Source organism: Hippopotamus amphibius, chromosome 13 (assembly GCF_030028045.1).
Source record: "Hippopotamus amphibius kiboko isolate mHipAmp2 chromosome 13, mHipAmp2.hap2, whole genome shotgun sequence".
NCBI classification, from domain to species: domain Eukaryota; kingdom Metazoa; phylum Chordata; class Mammalia; order Artiodactyla; family Hippopotamidae; genus Hippopotamus; species Hippopotamus amphibius.
This window is the reverse complement of record NC_080198.1, coordinates 85,758,001-85,781,478: the sequence shown is the minus strand read 5'-3', so window position 1 is coordinate 85,781,478 and position 23,478 is coordinate 85,758,001.

Here is a 23,478-nt window from a genome sequence, read left to right as displayed (position 1 = left end):
TCTCCAAGTGTAGTTGGCAGGATGCCTTGTGAGGTAGCAACTGCATCCCTATAAATATTCAAGCACAGGCTGCGCATTTATGTCAGTGTTGTTTAAAGTGATTGTGTGAGATGACAGTTCCCTTCAGGCATTCATTTGCAATAATTAACACAGTTTTGAGCACATAAAAACATCTGTAGACCAGTCTGGTCTTTCCCTAATTTCTTCTAGCCAGGCCTTTTGGTTCTCCCTAACTGGCCATGAACTTCACTTCTCTAGGGTTTCATTAATTCTTATCCTAAGATATTTAAGTTTACAGTAAAATTTTCTCTCAGGTGGATTTTTTTCCCCTAATTCCAAGGCTGATCTAAATGTAGCTGTTCATTAAATTAAAAGGGTTCACTTCTTTATTCAAAAAGTTTTGAGCCCCTATTATGTGTCAGGCAGCACTGAGGATTATAGGGATGAGTCAGACAGATAAGGGCTCTGTCCTCATAGAGCTTATGTTCTTGTAGGGGAGCCAAATTATCAAAAGATAAATGTTTATAAAATTTCAGATACTGGTAAATAACACAAACAAAAACAAAGCAAGGTAAGTTAGCAGTCTGTATTGGTACTTCCCTGGTGGCGCAGTGGTTAAGAGTATGCCTGCCCGTGCAGGGGACACAGGTTCCATCCCTGGTCCAGGAAGATCCCACATGCTGCGGAGCAACTAAGCCCGTGTGTGACAACTACTGAGCCTGGGTGCCACAACAACTGAAGCCTGCTCTCCCTAGACCCGGAGAGCTGAACTACTGAGCCCACAAGACGCAACTACTGAAGCCACTGCACCTAGAGCCCATGCTCCACAACAAGAGAAGCCACTGCAATGAGAAGCCTGTACGCTGCAACAAACCATAGCCCTCACTTGCCACAACTAGAGAAAGCCCGAACGCAGCAATGAAGACCCAATGCAGCCCCCCCCCCCGCCAAAAAAATTGTGCTGTAGTGATGAGGAATGTGGGGAGAGGAGGTTACCATACTCCAGGGCCTGAAAAAGGATCACAACACCTGTATGTACTCACCAATTTTAAAGCCTTGATTTAACTTTAATTATATTTTTTGTAATTTGGCCTTTTTAAAAAATCTTAATTACACTAGATGGACCGAAGATAACAGAAAGGTGTTATGGTGCAGTTCCTGTTAAGCACCACCAGATGGTGCTGTTAAGGTTTGGTGTGTTTCTCTATGTCACAGCTGTTAAAGTTTTCTTTGGTTTGGTTTTTGTATTTAGTAAAGTAAAAGTATCTTCACTAAATACAATGAAATGTATTTAACTAATTTTGCTGGTAAAATTGCGGTGTTTTATGTGAAGGAAAAACTCGTACCTCGTACTAGACCTAAAATGCTTTGGGAACACTAAGCCAAAAATGTCAGAGCCTGATAGAAAGCCTGCCAAGCATTATTAACAGCAGCAGAGGTTAAGTAGAGTAAATTAATGGCCTAGATTGGAAACACACTAGCCTTTGATATTATCACAGAATTCTCCAGGAGGTGGGTGCTAAAATGGAGTTAGAAGTGCAAAATGCTTTAGTGGAGAGTACCTCCAGTGAGAGGTACAGGAAGGATGCACAGTGAGCCAAGAGAAGCTGTGTCCTGTGCTGCGTAGCTGACAGAGTTGCTGTCTGCCCAGTGGGCGCTCTAGAGGGAAGAGTGCCCGTCAGAAGCATGTTGGGTGGCAGTGGCCAGACCCTTGGACCACTCGCTGCCTTTTCAGATCTTTGACCTGGTGCCAACTCCAGATTAGCATGATGTCGGCTGGAAAGCTGAGGTGAACCCTGACAAAGCTAAGAACCGGAGGCTGTCAGCTAGCTCTCCCCTTGCAGCCAGGCAGCAAGTCCATCAGGGGGATCTGAGCAGCGTATCTGTTCACCACAGATTTATACAGAAAATACCTTCTTTATATGAGAGGAAATCCTATATATCTTGCTTATAAAAGGAAGACTGTACTACACTCGTTAATGTTTATTTGAATTGGGAAGTGTGAGGTCACTTAGGTTCTTACTGAATAGTACATTCCTGAAGTATAAAGCTGGAATGAATGTTATTTCCCCACTTTGCTAGTAAGTGGAGCTTCATTTGTTATAGAGCTTGAACTGGGACCCAGGTCTTCTACAAAGCAGGCCAGTTGTTCCCATTATGTACTGCTATTTTCTGGTACAGATCAGTCTTTTAAGGTAGTAATAAGTATACACTTATTTATAAAAGACATAATGCCAGATGCTGGGTTTCATCAGTAAGACAAACACAAGCCCTGTTCATGTGTAATTTATAATCTAGCGAATGTACACTAACAGACCCATTCTCTTTGCTAAAGGAACACAGGGGAGGAGCACCTAAACCCAGACTTGGGGTGAGGACAGCCTTTCATTTGTTGCTGAAACAATGGCTACTCATCTGCCTAAATGTTTCAAGTACTAATACACTTTTCCAATAAATCTCTTTTACTTGTTTTTCTTATGTACTAAGACTCAATTGCAAGTGAGAGAAACTCACTCAAGTTGTCTTGAGCAAAGAGGATAAAGTACTCAGATGCTGGAGAGTCATGGTACTCAGGACAGGGATTCTGAGCATTGGGAACATGGGACCATAAGGACTCCACTCTTTATTTCTGATGCATCCTGTGAGTCTGCTTCTTGCTTTTCTCTCTGTAAAACTGGTCACTTGTTACTGTTAGCTCAGAGTAGAGGGAATCGTGGCTGCCAACCTATTATGATCATTACACTTGACAGCTTCAGCCGCTCTAGAGGAAATTTCCTTGACTCAGTAATTTTTTAGGGGCTTCCCTGGTGGCACAGTGGTTAAGAATCTGCCTGCCAATGCAGGGGACATGGATTTGATCCCTGGTCCGGGAAGATCCCACATGCCACAGAGCTACTATGCCCATGTGCCACAACTACTGAGCTTGTGCTATAGAGCCCGCGAGCCACAACTACTGAGACCACATGCCACAACTACTGAAGCCCAAGCGCCTAGTGCCCGTGCTCTGCAACAAGAGAAGCCACCGCAATAAGAAGCCTGTGCACCACAACAAAGAGTAGTCCCAGCTTGCTGCAACTAGAGAAAGCCTGCGCACAGCAACGAAGACCCAATGCAGCCAATAAAAAAAAAAATTAATTAATTAATTAAAAAAATTTTTAAAAGCACCTTGAGCATTCTAAAAAAAATCTTTTTTGAGAATTCTATTTTTGTTTTATTTTTGGCTTCATCAGGTCTTAGTTGTGATATTCGGGCTTTTCTCTCGTGGTGTGCTCAGTGGTTGCAACTCGCCGGCATAGTTGCCCCGCAGCATGTGGGATCTTAGTTCCCCAACCAGGGATTGAACCCACATCCCCTGCATTGGAAGGTGGATTCTTCACCACAGGACCACCAGGGAAGTTCCCTTGACACAGTAATTTTTTTAGGGCACCTCCTTGAATGGAAACTCCTACCTCTTCCCTTGCTTTTGGCCATCCCTCCCTACCCCACCCCCCAGCCCTGCTGCACCCAAGTTGTCCAGCTCTCTTGGCAAGATTACCCTAGGTCCACTTGTTGCCAAGTTTGTGGAATTTAGTTCATATAATTTGTTACAAAGTATGTGAGACAATTCAAATCCTAATTTCATTATCCATAATGAGGTGTCCTCTAACTTCTGATGAACCTGCTAATGATGGAAATCTTTCTACCTCTCGAAGCAGCCCATTCCACCTTCAGGTCTCTTGGTCTTTTTTTAAAAAAAAAATTATCATCATTATTATTATTATTTGGCCATGCTGCGTGGCGTGTGGGATCTTAGTTCTCCGACCAGGGGTCAACCCACGCCCTTAGCAGTGAAAGCACTGAGCCCTAACCACTGCACCACCAGGGAATTCCCTCTTTGTCTTTTAGAAAGCTATTTTCTGTTTTACTTTAGTTCATTGGTTTCAGGTCCTTGTGTCTGTATCTAGACATATCTACCTGCACTACGTAATGACAGCCAGTGTTTCAAATATTAAAACCCTCTCCTGAGCTTCCATTTTTTTCAGGCTTAACCATTTCTAACTTTTCAGGCTCAGAAACATTGGTTCTGATTCTTTTATGATCATTCCTCTCTCCCTGCACTCTAAGTTGTCTGTATTCCTTTAAAAATAAGTTCCCCGAAAGGTTATGTACTGTGCTTGGGGTGCTCATACTAAAATTGACAGAGCCATTTCGGTGACTACATCCTTCTCGTAAGCCATATCCATATCAGGGTCTCAGCAAGGGTTACTGTGGATCAAGATGGACGATACCATGCGTTATTAGGAGCTCAGACTTGGGATCAATCGGATTTACATTCATATTCCAGCTCTGCCCATTGCCAGCTGTGTCACCGTGGACAAGTTACTGAGATTCTCTGAGCCTCATTTTCTTCTAAGTAAAATGAAGGTAACAATACCTACCTCAGAGGGAAGTTCTGAGAGTTAAGTGAGATAAAGCACAACCTCTGGAACGTATTTGGCGCTCCAGCAATATTAGCGCTGAACTTGTCTTTAGTTCTTCTTCCCTTCACACTCTGTAGTTTTATTTAATGCGTGGTTATACCTTCTCCCCTGGGGATGGGAGTGGTGGAAATGTGCACATAGGCACATGTGATAAATATAGTTGAAGCGTGGACTGTCTGCTTTTATTCTTATGTCCATTTAACAAAGTGATTTTATGATTTATGTTGTCCATTGCAGGGTGGGAACGGGTGCTACACAGCGTGCAGCATGACACCACCCTGCGACAGGAGGCCAAGGCGCTGCCTTTGGTTAATGCAGGCATGACCTCTTCATCAAGTCCATCTCTTCGGATGCCTCCTGTTGAGGATGAACCTTCACACATGCCATTAAGTGCTTATGTTGGCAATTGCTCCACCTCAGAAAAGGAGTTTTCTCTTGACGCTAGAGTGTGGGCTCCTGTCTAAACACAGAGCACTCAAGGTCTGACCAGGTTAATAGGCTGGAACAGTTGCAAGTCAGAGGTCTCAGAACTGCTGTACTATTTTAACTGAGATGGGACTTCCCTGATGCCACAGTGGTAAAGATTCCACCTGCCAATGCAGGGGGTATGGGTTCGATCCCTGGTCCAGGAAGATCCCACATGCTACAGAACAGCTAAGCCCATGTGCCACAACTACTGAGCCCGTGTGCCACAACTACTGAAGCCTGCATGCCTAGAGCCCATGCTCCACAAGAGAAGCCACTGCAATGAGAAGCCCGCACACCACAATGAAGAGTAGCCCCACTCACCGCAACTAGAGAAAGCCTGTGCACAGCAACAAAGATCCAACACAGCCAATAAATAAATTAATTAATTTTAAAAAAAGCCCTTGTGCTTTCTACTAGAACAGCATATGCTTTTTGTCCTATGTTCTTTTTAAAAAAAAATATTTATTTTACTATTTATTTTTGGCTATATTGGGCACTAGGCTCTCAGGCTTCAGTAGTTGCAGCACGTGGGCTCAGTAGTTGTGGCTTGCAGGCTCTAGAGCACAGGCTCAGTAGTTGTGGCACACGGGCTTAGTTGCTCCAAGGCATGTGGGATCTTCCCGGACCAGGGCTCAAACTTGTGTCCCTTGCATTGGCAGGCAGATTCTTAACCACTGCGCCACCAGGGAAGCTCTGTCCTATATTCTAACTTAGTGTTTTTAAAAACATCTGGACTATGGAAAAACACTCAGATCATTAGTTTAACGAAGTTGTAGTTTTGATCCCTTGCATTCCTTTGTTTCCCCTACAAAGCTTGATTCATGTCATTTTTCATAGTAACATTTTGTTATGCAATAGGTAATATATTTAGAAGAATATATGAAACAGACATGTAATTTGGGAAGCATAATAAAATGAATAAAATCCTGTGAACACATTCCCAACATAGGAATGAGTATTGCCAACACCATAGAGTCTACCTTCGTATTCTGTCCTTATCCAATCATTCCCCTGCCTTCCCTCGAGAGGCATCCCCTGCTTGGAATTTTGGGTTTATCACTTCTTTGCTTTTTAAAATATAGTGTTACCACATTTGTGTGACTATTTAATGAATTATTTAGTCTTGCCTGCTTTTGAGTTACTGCTTAGCACACTGATAATTTAAAATTGTGTATGTTATCTTTCACTGTGATCATAATTTTAAAACTATTTTCAATTTTATAAAAGTTGCTTGTCATATTTTTCTGGTGGATTGAAGTTTTCATCATTATGTAGTGACCCTCTTCATATATGATAGTGATCTTTTTTGTCTCAAAGTCTATATAGTCTCAATGTAGCTTACTCAGCTCTCTGCAGCTTAGAATTTGCCGTGTTTATTTTTCTGTCATTTTCCTTCAACTGTTTCTTTGCTCTTATGTCTTAGGGGTGTCTGTGTATCATGAAGCATTATTTATTTGTGTTTTACTCTGACAATCTTTGTCTTTTAATGATTGAGTTTATTTTTAGGAATTCTGATTATGACACACAGGCTTTTCTATATGTCCTCACTTTGTACTATTTGTCTCAGTTTTGTAATGTTTCCCTCTGCTCTCTCCTGTTTTGGGTTGATAGAGTTTTTTTGTTTTGCTTTGTTTTTTTAACCCTTAAATGCAGATTATAGTTTCCAAAGATGGCTGCAACAATGACGCTTATCCCACCTGTTTTATAGAAGGTGACCTTGCCACTCCCCATCCAGAGGTAGAGATGATTTCTCTAGCCCGTGCTACTTGGCCGGCCCTGTGACTGCTTTAATCAGCAGAGGATGGCGGAAGTGAGCCTGGACCGGTGCCAGGCTTTTAAGCGGCCTGGCACCTTCTGTTTCCTGCCTCTTAGAATGCCGGCTCTTGGGATGCTGTTGGGAACCCAGCTGCAAGATCACGAGAAGACTAAGCCACATGGAGAAACTGTGTGTGGCCACTCCTGTCAACACCAGCTGAGCTCCGAGCTGGCCACCACCATCAACTGCTAGTCCTGTGAGTGAGCCCTTGTGGACATCTAGCTCCAGCTGCCAGACGACTGCAACACACCAAGGGATAACTGCCCTCTGAGCCCGGTCAGCCTAAAGGACCCTGAGAAATATTAATAAGCTGTTGTTTTTAGGCACTACATTTTGGGGTGGCTTTTATGCAGCACGCATAACTGGGATGGGGATGTGGCATTGGCTTTGGGACTGAGTAATGGATGGAAACTGACAGGGTCTGGAGGAGGTGGAGGACGCAAGCTACAAGGGCTTTGAGAAGACCCACGTGACAGGTCCCCGGGGAGATGTTGATGAGGGCTTGAAGACAGGAAAATGACCTCGGAGGCTGAAGAAGAGGCAGCAGGTTTGTAAACACTGGTGCCTGCTGTGATGTGGCAAATAGAGAGGTCACCTAAGGAACCCATGAATATGACTGGGGAGATTTCCAGCCAGAAAGTAGAAAGCGCCAACTGGCTGCTTCTGGCTCATGTTGCAGATAATGAAATATCAGAAGAGAGAGGTGAATCAAAGAAGGAATTGTTCGGTTCAGTTTTTGAGTTTAGAGAAATAGAGAGCCCAGAACAGTCTTTCCAGACAGCAAATGAAAGCGTGTGGGTTTTTTCAAAAATTAATTAATTAATTAATTAATTAATTAGCTGTGTTGGGTCTTTGTTGCTGAATGTGGGCTTTCTCTAGTTTCAGAGAACGGGGCTACTCTTCCTTGTGGTGGGCAGGCTTATCGTTGCAGTGGCTTCTCTTGTTGTGGAGGTGCCCGGGCTTCAGTAGTTGCAGCACGTGGGCTTCGGTAATTGTGGTTCGCAGGCTCTAGCGTGCAGGCTTCAGTAGTTGTGGCACACGGGCTCAGTAATTGTGGCACACAGGCTTAGTTGTTCTGCAACATGTGGGGTCTTCCTGGACCAGGAATCGGACCCGTGTCACCTTCACTGGCAGGCAGATTCTTAACCACTGTGCCACCAGGGAAACCCAAAAGCTTGTGTTTTTAAAATATGGTTTATCAAGGAAATGTTCCTCATTTTTTCCTTTTTAAAGATTTTGTTGTTAAATTAATGATTAAAAGTGTAATCTTTTAAACATCCTCTCTCTGTGTCCAACTTATAACTGTAACCTACAGTCGTACTGTGTTATTTTCAACTTACAAAGAGCTTTTGTATATATTACTCCAATTCTCCTGATGATCCTGCCGTTAGACCTAATTAGAAAGCTATTATTATTCCACAACATTAATAATAGCGATGACCGCAACCATCCTTCCTCCTTCTCCTCCAGTGTTGGGGTTCTGACTCTGCGTCTGCTGTTACGTTTTAGGTGGGTGATCTTACATCCTTATAGCGGAGTATGAGGATTCACAGCTTAAGGATGGAGGCTGTTAAGCCAGAGAGGTAATATCTCAACTACAAAATATCCTGGGTAGAACCTCGATTCAAATCCTAGCTTGACTCCAAGTCCAAACTCCCATTTCACCTTTTTCCCTGAGAAGAACGGGTATCAATTTTAAACCAGAGAGCATCTTCAATGTGTGGATTACTTTTACCTTGTAAAATTTCATACTTACTGTCTTTCTCACAGTCAATATTTTATGTGAACTATAATTTTGATAAATTATTTGACTTCCTCCATTTCTTTTAGTTACAAAAAACACCAGTATTATAATAATGTTCTTTATTTGTAAAATAAATGGATTGGATCAGATGATCTAGAATGCCTCTTTCACCTTTGATATTCCTTTCATCTCTTCTAATTTTCTGACACGTGGGTTTTCTAATCAGTATCTGCAAGGCTGAAAATGAATTCCATATGACCAGCAGATGGGGCTCTTGATAATCGAACAGGAAGAAGCATGTATTGAGCGCCTACCATGCGCCAGACTTAGGTGCGACCCTGCTGCTGCTTCAGATTTATATGACCGTGTTCTTAGGCCTATCTCAAATTCTTGTTTTTACATGTGGTAAAGCTTCCAGGGGAAGACTTACCATTTTACCAAGAAGGAACTTTCTCCCTGTGGAAAATTGATCAAGTGATTACTGAGCTGTCTCCCAATGCTAAGTGCCATGATTTGAGGCCCAGAGTTAAGTGACCTTAGGAGTCCGGGACTCCTTTGTGAAGGAGCTGATATGCCTGATCTTCTGTGGCTTTCCAACATCTCCCAGGAACCCAGGAGCTAGAAACTACATCTTATTTAGGCTTTTGTGATCATAAATAGGATACAGAAGCCACTGAGAGTTCAAGAATATTTTCAGTTTGGACATATATTTGTAATACTTAAAATCTTTTATCTGTAAAGGGATAATAATACCATCTTTTCTCTCCCCTAGGTACCAACTACACGATGTTTCAAAGCAGGAAGTAGAATAACCCAGATGTTTCTGAAACTTTGCTTTCTTTTTGTTTCTCAAACCCTCTTATGGTTTTCCAGTATCAATTATTATTATGTTATAAACAGCCACCATCAATTATAGGGTGGTGGTTATATTGTACTTTTAATACTTCTGTGTAAGAGAAGTCTCAAGATAGGAGCTGCACTGCAGCTGGCAGTACCACCTAAAACTGCTTCGACAATCAAATAGAAGATCCCGCAAATATTTAGATAACCTCTCAAAAGTCGACCAGGACGAACTACGAGTTCTTCCACTCGCTAAGCTTGGACCTGTGTCCCCCCCATGAGAGGTCACCCTCCCGCTTCGTGTAAACGCCTCTTCTCTAAGGCATCCAGAGGTTGAGTAACCCATGCAGGTCTTTGCAACAAGCTCGTCCTATGTGGGTCCACGTGGCTGGATGCCCTCTACCCTGGGCCATGCCTGGTCAGCACTTTGAGAAGAGCAGACAGATGTACCAGAAAAAGCTGAATCCTAACCGTATCTGGGCCTTTGGGGTCTAGCATGTGACGATGTGCTGTTTCTTCCTCTCCTGCTTCCCCGCCGACACCCAAAATGTCACATAACCTGGTTGTTACTAAAGTAAGACTTTAATAAGGAAATTGCCTGTCTGTCAAGGAGGCTTGTTGTTTTCCTTGCCATTGGAATTCGTCTTGGAGCTCTTCCTCTGAGCATGTTAAACAGTGTTTCTGAGCAGATGGGGAGTAAACAGGGAAAGTGCTGATTCACTAGCCTTAATACAGCACTGCATTCTCTAGGGCTTTTAACCTTTTACTCTTGTCCTTGAGAGGACTTTCTTTTACTGTGGAAAGCTTTGTTGTTCACGGAAGGGTAAGTATTAAAAACAGCTAATATTTATCGAGAGGGTACTGTGTGCACTTTGTCCCCAGCATTCTTCATGCCACGTCACGGCAATCTCACAGCAATGCTATAAGGTAGTACTTTTTGGCTCATTTTGTAGATGAGGAAACAGAGAGGTCAAGTCATTTGCCAAAGGTTGCACAGTAGGTGATGGACCCAGAGCCTCTGCTCTTCACCACGATGGAACATTCCAGGAATGTGTCCTTATATGACCTCAAAGGAATAGGAAATTTTTAATAAACAAATGAACAAGATTGGAAATTGCGTGAGTTCAGGGTCTGATCCTGTTTCTTATTTACTCCTTACAAAATTTTCCGTGCCATAGCCCTGCTTATATATTCATATTCTCCTGCTGTAGCACTTATTATATTGTATCAGGTAAGCCTCATCATTTGCATCTGAGAAATGTGCTCAGTACTCAGCATATAATAGGAGCTTGATTTTTGTTTGGGGGCTTATGTAGAAATAACTTTTGGAGACTGTTTTAAAGTTTATAAAATACACGTCCATTGCTCCACTGATTACTAATTATAAATATCTCACAGCCTTCATTTAGCTGGAATTCAGAAAAGTATGTTTTTATACAATTTTTATTTGAAAGCCTGTTGGTTTAATTCTACATGAATTATATGTACCAGATTATATGTACGTACCTTACTTCTGTTTTATTTTTATTTTTTTGGCAGTACCACGCAACTTGCAGGATCTTAGTTCCCAGACTAGGTATCGAACCCAGGCCACCGAAGTGGAAGCTCCAAGTCCTAACCACTGGCCCGCCAGGGAATTCCCCTTACTTCCTTTTTATAATGTAGCTTCTGCATTTCTTTTTAAATTCAGGCATGAGAACATTATGAATCAAGGCATCTGCTCATGTAGGGGGTTCATGGCTTCAACAATGAGACCTGTGAAGAACTTAGAAAAATGGGAAATGAGAGTGCTCTTATTTAACTAGCAGAAGATTCCATAATAGAGGTAATTAGTTACCTCGGATTATAAGTCAAGAAACTGCAGATGGAGAACTAAAAGTTTGGGATCACCATCTCCAATCAGGGTGGGCTAGGTGTAAGCCCTGGATACTTGTCCACTTGTACCGTGGTTGGTCCACAGGTGGATAAAGCATAGAAGGGGGTGGACCAGCCTGGCCCATGGAAAAGAAAATCCCCAAACCACTCAGCAAGATCTCTCTTTCACTGTACGGGATGTTAGAATCCTTTGGCCAGTAGACTTGAGTATATACCTGTTTGGCAAGATGATTTCAATAAATGAGAAAAGGGCCTCAAACTCGTATTTGAGGGACATTTTTAGGATCACCTAATCACTGTAAAATCATCTCTCTCTGACACACTCCTAACTGCACCTGTTATGTCTGTCATCCCAACCCCCAGCTTGATTTCCTAGCCAAATCTTTGCATTTCTTTTCAAATGGTATGTTCCAGCACAGCTGTGTCCTGTCCAGAAGAAAATTAGTTTCTCTACTTTCCCTCCATATCCCAGGACACGTATGATAACAGATATTTGTTCTCTATGACTGGTGTCATGGGCACTGTGAGTCAGGTTGGAATAGTATTTCAAATCTTCATAACAAGGCCATTTCAATCAACACCATACGAACCAGGTGCCTGGAACTTGAACCCACTTGGACTTTCCTTCTGCCCCTCTTGAGGTTCTAAAGCCCACTTGAGATTTGGGTTCATTGAGTACTTGCTTTATTTCCCCTATTAGGACTTTAGGCTCCTCAAGGCCAAACTTGATCCCACACAGTCCCCTGTGTGTAGCATAGTGCTATGCAAATAGTGTGACAGGGAAGAGCTACATTGGACTCCATGTTCAATCTGTTTCTTTGACTTTAAACTTTGCTTTTCGTTGCTTTTGTTATTATAATCCTACATGTTGGCCTGCCTCAGAGAACCTTGCCACCTGTGAATGGCTGCAGAAAAGAACACATCCCTTCCCCAAGGCTGGTCATTCCAAGAGATGTTTTGCAAGACTGATGGCCCTTTGCTGTACTTCCCCACTGCCTCTCCATCTCTAGTCTCCCTTTTAACTTTACTTCCTCACAGCCTTTCCCTCACCCATTCTATAAAAGAAAACCTGACCCTAATAAGATGGATTTTGGAGACACTAGTCTGTGATCTTCTTGGTCTGCCAGATTTCTGAATAAAGTCATATTCCTTGCCAGTTTTGACTCCATGTTGGATCTGTTTCTTTGACTTTAACCTTTGCTTTTTGTTGTTTTTGTTATTATAATCATACATAATGGCCTGCCTCAGGGAACCCTGCCCCTCTGCCTAAATGTTAAACTAAAGTGCCTCTGTTCAGCTCACAGGGAGATAATCTGACCCTGCCCACCTATGAATGACTGCAGAAAAGAAGAAATTAACACATCCCCTCCCTGCTGCAGGACATGCAAGGAGATGTTTTGCAAGATAAGTGGCCTTTTTACTTTACTTCCTTGCCTCCTCCCCTTCTCTGATTCTATGAAAGAAACTGGCACCTAGATCCTGAAAAGATGGTTTTTTGGAGACATTAGTCTGCTATCTTCTCGGTCTGCTGGCTTTCTGAATAAAGTCGTATTCCTGTAACAGGGAAGAGCTTAATTGGATTCCATGTTCAATCTGTTTCTTTGATTTTAACCTTTGCTTTTTGCTGCTTTTGTTATTATAATCATGCATGACGGCTTGCCTCAGGGAACACCGCTCCTCTGCCTGAATGTTAACGTGCCTCTGTTCAGCTCACAGGCAAACAATCTACCCTGCCACCTGTGAATGGCTGCAAGAAAGAAGAAATTAAACACATCCCCTCACCGAGACTGGTCATTCCTGGAGATGTTTTGCAAGACTGATGGCTCTTTTACTATACTTCCCTGCCACCTCTCCCACTCTATTCTACCTTTTAAACTTTTTATTTTCTTTTATTTTTTATTTATTGTCTGTGTTAGGTCTTCATTACTGTGCATGGGCTTTCTCTAGTTGCGGTGAGCAGGGGCTACTCTTTGCCCCCTGCTCAGGCTTCTCATTTGTGGTGCACAGACTTCTCATTGTGGTGGTGTCTCTTATTGCAAGAGCACAGGCTCTAGGTGCATGGGCTTCAGTAGTTGCAGCACGTGGGCTCATTGGTTGGGGCTCGTGGGCTCTAGAGTGCAGGCTCAGTAGTTTTGGCACACAGGCTTAGCTGCTCTGCAGCATGTGGGATCTTCCCAGCCCAGGAATCAAACCCATGTCCTCTGCATTGGCAGGCAGATTCTTAACCACTATGCTACAGGGGAAGCCCTAGCCTATCTTTTTACTTTACTTCCTCACAGTCTTTCTCTCTCTGATTCTACAGTAGAAACTGGCATCCAGACCCTGATAAGATGGTTTTTTGGAGACACTAGTCTGCCATCTTCTCAGTCTGCCAGCTTTCTGAATAATGTCATATTCCTTGCCTCAACACCTCGTCTCCAGTTCATTGGCCTGTCATGCATGAGGAGAGTGAGCTTGAACTTGGTAACATTCCTTGCCTCAACACCTTGTCTCCTGATTTATAGATCTGTTGTGCAGCAAGCAGAGCAAACTTGGACTCAGTAACACAAATACTATAATTCTGATCCTATTTAAATTCCATTACTACTCTTCTCGTGACATGTTTACTTGTGACAAAAGCATTATTGCCCAGCTGTAGCACCTTTGCCTCAAGCCACTTGTGGTCTTTGAAGGCTTTGTGTTGATGGAGACACACTTGGAGATTTGTCCTCTGAGACAATCTTGGTATGACAGTTCCAACAGGCTGCAGGTGAAGTGCGCCTGACACTCCTCACTCAGGACAGCAAAGTGGGCTATGTTTATGAAGAGCTGATGATTCGTCTTTTGGAAAAGCATGAGTCAGCTGTCAAAAGGTCCTCTTTGTACAATGGTTCAGATTATAGCCCCACTGGGCAACCACTGTACAGGATCATCTGTCTTAACTTTCTGAGATGTCGGTATTTCAACAGTTCGGCCGAGGTCCCAGGGCTGCACTGGCTGTTTGGTTCTCTGGACCTGGCAGTGGCCCTTGACCAGAATATGTCTTTGGATGCAGTGATTGCCGTGCTATTCCTCTTTCAAGTCGGGGCTGGGGGGTAAAAGTTGTGCCGCTATTGCTGATAAATAGCATCGATTCCAAAGGGAACAATTACTTCACTAAAAAACAAAAAACCAAGTGTGAGTCTAATTCATAGAGGCAGGGGCTGAAAGGAAGTCTTTCCTCCCAGAGGCAAGAGAGCAAAGCAGCAGAGCGTGGGGATGCCCGGGTCAGTCTGCATTTTAATCTGGCCTCCACCACCTACTGTGTGACCTTGGGCAGTTTCCTGGACTCCTCAGCATCTCAGTTTTCTTGTCTGAAATAAGAGGTAATCATATTACCTATATTATAGCTTGTAAGGGGAATAAGTTTATTTATTCAACAAATATTTAAAGAATACTACTAACTGTCAAGTATTCTTTGAGATGCTGGTGATATAACAGCAAACAACATAAAGATCTTATCCTCATGGAGATCGTGTTTTAGAAGGGGAGACATATCCAAACTAACAAATATCTAATGTCAGGTAGATGAGTGTTATGAAGGAAAATGAATCAGAGGAAGGATAAGGAGTTTGAAGGAGTTAATACAGGTTAAGCTCTCAACAAACACCAGGTGTTATTACTGTTTCCCCTAATCTAGGTTCAAAGGCTCAGCCAGACCTACCGCTTAGCTAAGGAGGAACCAACCTTATTTAAAGACTCTCCATGCATGATTGATGTATGCTTCAGAGGAAGGGAATGGTCATTCATGTCAAATTGTGACTACATTCTTGGCCCTGGGTTCAGCACTTTTAAATCCTTCAAACAATTCTGTAAGTTGGGTATTTTAAACCCAGGTATTAAGAGAAAACTGAAAAAGATAAGAAACTTCTTTGCCTACTCTGTGCACATTCAAAGCTCTTATAGTTTCTTCTGCCTGATATTTCTCAAGGATGCTGTTTTTCATGGAGTGGGTTCAAAGATACCAAAGAGATGGGAAACTCTGTGTACTGGACAGGCCATTTGGTCTGCCATTGACACTGCCCCCCTCCTGAGATAAGTGATTACAGGCAGTTCTTTATGCCCGATGTCCATGCTCGGAGCCCTATAGCTCTACTGCCTTGATCTCAACTGATCTGTGACGCTCCTTGAGCTCAAGGCAGCTGTATAGAGACTGACCCGTGGCTATATCAAGACGAACCGAAACGAAATGTGTTAGATTGTGGAAAATGGCATAATTGGATATTTTTAAGTGGTGGTTGGCAGCAGCAGGGAAGGCAGCTAAAGTCTAACTGTAAGCAGGCAAAGTGAAGGAGAATAGTAGAGGTGACGTGGTAGCGATGACTTGATGACCCAGACTCGGGAACCGCAGGACTGCCCATCTACCAAGGGATCCTGAGTGACTGCACAAGGCTCATTATTTGACTGTTAAAAGGGCTTCCTGTCCTCAATTCCCTTTGTGCTTTAAGATAGCTCCCTATTAACTGAAGCTGAAAAAGCCAAATGTCACTTAGATGAAGCCAGTCGACCCACGGCTGTGAATATTTATTCGGTAGAGCTAGGACCAGGTAGGGAAGACAAAGTAGTCAGCAGAGGACATGTCATTTCTTCCATCCTCTTTATTGTTCAAGATCAGGACAGACTCTGGGGAACCTGGTTCAATGAGGAATACTTGAGGAATCTGAAAAAGAAATCTTCAACCCCAAGATGTGATAGGTTTTAACACCCCAACAAAGACCTATGTTTGGAGTTTGATTCACAGCCCTGGAAAGCCATTCTGAAAGCCCCTTTAAAGGCAAAGCTTGAGGGGACCCAAGGACGGCTGAAGATGTGGGAGAGTGGTCTGACTTCCTGGCACTCGTTCTCCTGGCTGTGCAGGCTCTTTGCGGCCGAATGACGAGTGGGACGGGGAATAGGTCGGGGTAATGTTGCCTATTTCAGGTCTGGAGAGCAGTAAGACTGGTTTGGAAAAATGAAGGAAATAAGTTGCAAGAATTGATTCACTCACTTGATATGTGTTCAAATTAGATCCTGTTGAGAGACAGGGTGACCTAACTCACTGGGTGCACCTGGGGAGGGTAGTCCCCGCTCAGGGCCTTGGCTTCCTCAGCAATGGAAGGAATCAAGCTTGGGCAAAGCTAATCTCTCAACCTACAGTTCTAATAGTCTGAGTCCAAGGTGGGAAACCTAACAAGTGAGCCCCTCTGATTACTTTATCCTGTGGTACTTTATTCAGTCTGCTGATCGCCACAGAGCGGGCAGAATTCCTGGGGATGGATCAAATGACATATAAAATACTGCATAAGATCATGTTATTTTTAAGTGGAGCACTGTTCAGGCTCAAGTCAAGCAGGAGGTGACTTGTTTTGTGTCACGCTGGGTGAGGCAGAGATCATTGTGTTGGGGAGAATTTCCTGCAGCGACTCTAACTATAATGCATTTTCCCTTTCCAGCAAGCACCTTCTCATCCTTCAAACCTCATTTCTCCCTGCAAACTCCACTGCTCTCTGCTCAGTGTTCCCATAACCCTTCATCCATTATTGGGCTTGTAACATCATGTTGAATTCGTCTCTATAAGCCTTCCTCTCCCTCTAGACTTTGATCTCCTCAAAGGCAAGGACTGGGCCTTATTTATTTTTGCCTCTATTACGCTGTGCTTGGGACTTTGTGGCCCTATAAATGTTTGTTGGATGATGAATGATACCTTACTTAAATATTGATGCTCAGGCTGACATTGAGAGTCGAACTCTAAGAGCAGAAAATTACAATACAGCCAGTTTCTTAAGAGTTTAATTAGATCTGAATAGAAAATCTTCACCAGTTGGATTTGGGAACGAAACTAAGAGACAAAAGCCAAGAAGACTGAAGCCTGATAACCTAGTAGAATATGGAAAAAGGATAAAATCTTGTTTGCCTCTGTTGATAAGTTAACAGCGATAAGCTTGACCAACTCCTTCTGGCGGAGAGTTCGTCCTCTCTGAGCACCTGCTGAACTCTGCAGGGAAGGCTGTGCTCAGAGCAGGCTGCTGCAGAGTTGGAGTGGGGACCACCCAGCCAAGGCGCTTCACCAACACCATGAACGTGCAGAGCACATAGATGGCCTGATCCTCAGCAAAGGGGTGCTTTGATGCCACTATTTACATTTTATTTTCCCAACAACCTACCAATTCCAACAAACTGTTTTATCTATTTGTTTCGTTCGTCATTTACTTCACAAATATTTATACCGAATGCTTATTATTTTCTAGACATTGTTCTAGGCACTGGATAAAACAGTAAACAAAGTAGACAGAAAAAAAATCCATCTCCTCATGGAGCTTACATTCTAGCGTGCAAGACAGATAATAAACTAATGAGTGAAATATAGGTAGATGTGGGAAGTGCTAAGGAAGAAAAAAAGCAGAAAAGGGGAACATGAATTTGCAGGGGTGTTTACAATTTTTGATAGGATGGTCAATGAAGGCCTTACTGAGAGGGCAAAGCTTGAGTCAGGAGATGAAGGAAGTGAGGGAGGAGCCAGGAGGCAATTTGGGGGGAGACTCGGAAGAGCAAGGAGAAAGGCTCTGAGGACAGAGTGGGCCTCACGAGTTCACGTGCTCAGTGTGGAGGCCTGAATGGCTGGGGTGGAGTGAGCAAGGTGGAAAGTAGCCGGAGAGAAGAGATTAGAGAGGTAACATAGGGTCACGTCACACTGGGTGGCAAGGACTTTGCTTTAACTTCAGATGAAATGGGAGGCCATTGGAGTGTTTTGAGCAGAAGAATGACTCCACTTGACCTATTTTATTTGATGCTTTTTTTTTTTTTTTTTAAAGATGCCTGCTTTTTAATTTTATTTTTTAACTTTACTTTTTTTTTGGTTGTGAGGCTTTGGGATCTTAGTTCCCCAACCAGGGATCAAACCCGTGTCCCCCTGCATTGGAAGGTGGATTCTTAACCACTGGACCACCAGGGAAGTCCCCTAGGTTGACCTATTTTAACAGCATCAGTTTGGCTGCTGTGGTGAGAAAATCCCACAAGGGTAGGTGAAGGGAGACCAGCGGTGAGACGAGTTGCAGTAACATAAGTGAGAGATGGCAGTAGCTCACACAAGGCTGGGGGAGCGAAGGCAGGGCTAGAAGTGAGGCATGTCTAGGCCAGACCCAGTGGGACGTAGAATGAGCAGCTGGAAAAGAGGGAGGAAACCCAGGTGAGGGGGAAGTCCTGGAAGCCAAGCGAAGAATGTATTTCAAGGAGGAGAGAATGATCTACTGGGTCAAAGGCCCCCTCTAGGTCCAGTGAGATGAGAACTGAGAATCGATGGTCAGGTTCAGCATCGTGGAGGGCCCTGGTGACCTGGAGACAAGCAGCGTGGGAGGCGTGGTGGGGCATCTGTGATGGAATGGGAGGAGAGCGGTTGGACCAGTGGGCACATGCGATACTTTCAAAGACTTTTGCCAAAAATGGGTGGAGAGAAATGTATATTAGCTGAAGGGACACGTGGGTTTAAAAAGTTATTTTAAGATAAGCAAATTCACAATATACTCGTATGCTGATGGGAATAATTCAATAGGGAGAGAAAAATGGATGATACAAATGGCAAAGAAGAGAATGGCAGTGCAGTGTCCTTAAGTAGGTGAGAGAGGATGGCCTTAAGCAGAAGCACAGACAGTTCATCCATCTATAGGAGGCAGAGAGAAGGCAGAATGTGTGGTGAAAGGAGTTGGTGGCAGTTCTCTTCTGATTGCTTCCATTTCCTCAGTAAAGCAGGAAGCAAGATTGCCCACCAGATGAGGATGGAGGAAGAGCAGGAGATTTCAGGGGAGAGGAGACAATATGAAACAGCCCTTCCCTGGCAAAAGGAGGAATTCTCTACATGTTAGGAAGTTTCTAGAATGAAAAAGTTGTCAATGGGGAGATTTAAGCATAGATAACATTTACCAGTGTTATCCTAGGGGGAGATCAAGCCTAAGATTGAGGATGTAGTGTTGGTTAAATGTTCTTTTCTCAAGTCTTTAATGTTTATGCTTTCAGAAACTTATGTCTAGAAGAATTTTTTAGTATTATATGTAAAATCGCTGGAGTGGTACAAAATAAAAGTATTTATGCTCGTATATAAATACACATAAGTATTTGTATTTATACATATACAGTCTAATTTACATATGACTTTCAGAATTCCATCTCATCAAAATATCAATAAAATCTTTAACAAAACTCTAAAGATGAAAGAAACTGAATTTACTAAAATCTGAAAAGTTGAAATTAAGAATTCTTATCTAACAGCCCAAGGGGAATGTCTGCTATTGTACAAGCATTGAAAGTCCTCAATAATCTTGCAATAATAGTATTCATACACTCTCAGCACTCAAAGAACTGCTGGGAAATTGCCTCATTAACCTTTATAATACCCTTGTGGGGTCAGCAGGAATTTGATGAGATTTCCATTCTCTATGGTGGGCAAATGGAGACAGGGAGATTTGAAGAAAATTGTAGACATAGCTCAAATATAAGTAAATCTTATGCTGAGTCCAGTGAGAGTCATCAGTTTAGGGCCATAGGAATGAATTAAAGTCTATTAATCACCTTAAGATGAACCAGTCATTTTTAACTTGGATCACAGATCTCGAGAATAGAGAGTCACGTTAGGAGAAATGATGAGAGTGAAGGGGAAAGAAAAGAAAATTTATCGAGCACTTTCTATTTGGGTCTTTTAAACTGTCTCCAGTCATAGGTGTTGGAGAAGCAAAGTCTCATTAGAGACAGCAAGAAGTATGAGAATAAAATGAATATTCTGAGCAAAAAACAGGAATTCTATAGTTGCTAAAATGAGGGAAAGGAATGCAAATGAGGTGAAATAGAAGAATCTTACATGAAGTATATAAAGGAAGGAAAAGGAAAAAGCTCTGAAAATGTCAAGTCTGGGAAAGCTGAGCTGACTATAAATCTTATGATCTTGAACTGGAGTGTGCTGGGGGGGTGGGGGGCAGGGGGGCTGGAGGATCAGGGGATGGAAAGAATGGATGATCTCCTAAAAATAGGATTCTTAGTTTGACACCCAAATGACTTTCTATTAATAATAAGCAGGAGCTAATATTTATTGAGGATTTACCATCTTCCAGGCACTCTTCTCAGTGCTTTACATGTATGAATTTAATCCTTATCCTGTATCTATGAGGTAAGTATTACAATTATACTCTTTTTACTGATTAGCAAATTAAGGCACGGAGATAAAGTAACCTGCCCAAAGTTGGTCAGCACATGGATCAGGTGATAATCCCATTCAGGAATTTATTATGTACCTGCTGTGATGAGCAACTGCATATTAGGTCCATAATAAATACCTGTTGAATGAATGAATGAAGGAAGGAAGGAACCAGTGAATAAATGACCTGGTGGGGTTCAGTGCAGGCTGAGAACCAGGCAATACTCAAAGTATCCAAGGTTCTTTTATTCATTCATTCATTTATTTATTTATTTGTTTATTGGCTGTGTTGGGTCTTTGTTGCTGCGCGTGGGCTTTCTCTAGTTGCGGAGAGCGGGGGCTACTCTTGGTTGCGATGCACGGGCTTCTCATTGCGGTGGCTTCTTTTGTTGCGGAGCAAGGGCTCTAGGCGCATGGCCTTCAGTAGCTGTGGCACGTGTGCTCAATAGATGTGGCTCATGGGCTGTAGAGCGCAGGCTCAGTAGTTGTGGTGCACAGGCTTAGTTGCTCTGCAGCATGTGGGATCTTCCCTGCCCAGGGCTTGAACCCGTGTTCCCTGCATTGGCAGGCAGATTCTTAACTACTGTCCCCCAAGGTTCTAATTGAGGTATTCTGCCCTCTTTTTGATATTTTTTTTCTTCCTTGTCTTCCTTTGGGACTCCCCTTCCAATAAGACCCCAAGTCTCCATTGCTTTTATCCTGTCCCCAACTCCTTGGGTGTTTCTTTCACCCACTGTTTAAGTTCTATAATCCACCAGCACTCTAAACCCTCTTTCTAGTCTCTCCTTAGCTAAAAATCAAGAGTGTTAACACTTTAATCCTTAACACCCGGAGTCAAAATTAGCAGACCAGAAACAATTCTCACTTGTCAGGAATAAAAGTGGAGACCCTGAAAACATGTCTTTAGCTAGATCTTTGCTGGGGATCCTCCCTTAATGGTGTTAAATCCACAAGATCCTACCCTTAAATGCTCTTTGAATGAGAAAAGCTTTTTATGAATATCTTATATATAGAAAATCTGGAAGATGGATGTGGAAACTCAAAGTTTCCATAGGTAGGGAACTTGTCAAGATGACAGCCGGAAAAACTGGTATCCATCTATACATATATCTTTGCTATCCCTTTTTTTTTGCACATCTATGAAAATAATAATAGCAATGATCTGTTGATTCTCTACTATGACCCAGTAATTCTGCCAAACACTTCATATTTTTTTGGTCATATAATGCTCATGAGGACCCTTAGGAACAAGAAAATAGGCTCAAGGAGTTACCTTGTCTCTCAGTAAATAAGTGGAGAAGCCAGGATTCCAGTTCATTCTCCCCACCACCCATACTGGTACTTTTTGGTACTGCAGCCCATGTACTGTCTCCTGGTGATAAAGATGGAAGCAGGCATGGCTCCAGGCTCTCTGCTGCCTCCCTGAGGAGACTTTCCCAGCAAATGCTCTTCAGAAAGGAATGAAAGCTTCACTCATCTGTTGCAGCAGTTACAACATTTATCTCCTGGAAACTCTTCTAAGTCAAGTCCCAGAGGCCCCAGGGAGGGACAGGTTCCTGTCGTGGATGTCAGGCAGGAGCGTTAGCTCTGGCCCCATGGTCACTTCTGGTCACTGAAGTGACCCCAAGGAAACCACAGGAATGCTTCCCTTCTCAGGCCCCACCACCCAGGGTGCTGGTGAGGATAAGAAAATAGGCATTTGCACACAGTCTAGCATCTTCCTAAACTGAATTTTCATCCCTTTTCAAGAGATTTCTTTCTGTTTGTCCTCTCCCTTTTCTTATCCATCAGACCAGGGACTTAATAAAGGTGTGTTGGTCTCAAAATGCTCTTGATTTAAAACTCATTCCATCAAGTGAGTTTCAAATTTCCCTTAGGGTAAGCCCTGTAAGGACAGGGACCTTGTTTTTCTTGGTCTTGCTGTGTTCCTGGTGCCTAACTTCATGCCTGGTATACAGTAGACACTCAATAAATGTTTGCTGAGTGAAGGAATAGGTCAAACTCCACTAAATTGAAGAAAAATAGCAAGTGACCTTAACACCTTGGCCCTAGGGTATTTAGGAATTTTGCATATACTGATTTCCAGACTTTGCAGTAGATCTGCAGAAATTGAATATGCATAGCAGGAGCGTGGGGAATTTGTATTTTTAATAAAAACACCAGACGTTTCTTAGTATTAGGCACATTTTGGAAAAACAACCCTGGGGTTTTGAATAAATGTGTGAGACACCTTCAGTGTCTCAAGAGTATTGTCCCCCCTGCCATATAACACTCTTTTTTAAAAAAAATTAATTAATTTATTTATTTTGGCTGTGCCAGGTCTTAGTTGCAGCACGTGGGATCTTCGTTGCGGCATGCTGGATCTTTAGTTGTGGCATGTGGACTTCTTAGTTGCAGCATGTGGGATCTAGTTCCCGGACCAGGGATCGGACCTGGGCCCCCTGCATTGGGAGTGCGAAGTCTTACCCACTGGACCACCAGGGAAGTCCCCTGCAACACTCATTTATTGAGCAACCTCTACAGCATTTCTGAATCATGCCATGCATTTGCCTTTTTCCTGACATGTAATCTTGTTTTGTTTTTTTGTTTTTTTTCTCTTTTTGGCCGTACCATGCAGCATGTGGAACTTCCCTGACCAGGGATTGAACCCACGCCCCCTGTGGTGGAATCACGGAGTCTTAACCTCTGGACCACCAGGGAAGTCCTATGTAACCTTGTTTATATTCATTCCCAGGCTATCTTTAGGCTAATTACTTCTTTCACTTGTTTATTCATTCAACAAACAATAGTTAAAGTCTGTCTAAACCCACAAATACGTTTAGTTGAAAGAGGAAATGTTCACCGAAGTTCTCTCTCTGGGTCACTGTTCAGCTGTTGTCACTGGCTTTGACAGGCAATTGATGGTGGTGGTAGAGAACTGGGGAGGAGAGCAAGGCAGGAAGAGATGTGGCTTGGCCTTCTGTCAATAGTACAACACAGTTCTGCCCTTGGCAGTGAATAGACTCTGAGGGACTGTCCGGATTCCTTTATTGGCCACAAATGTGGTTAGATAAAATATTACGTGCTGCTGGGGCTTGGTAATTATTACTTTTTCAAT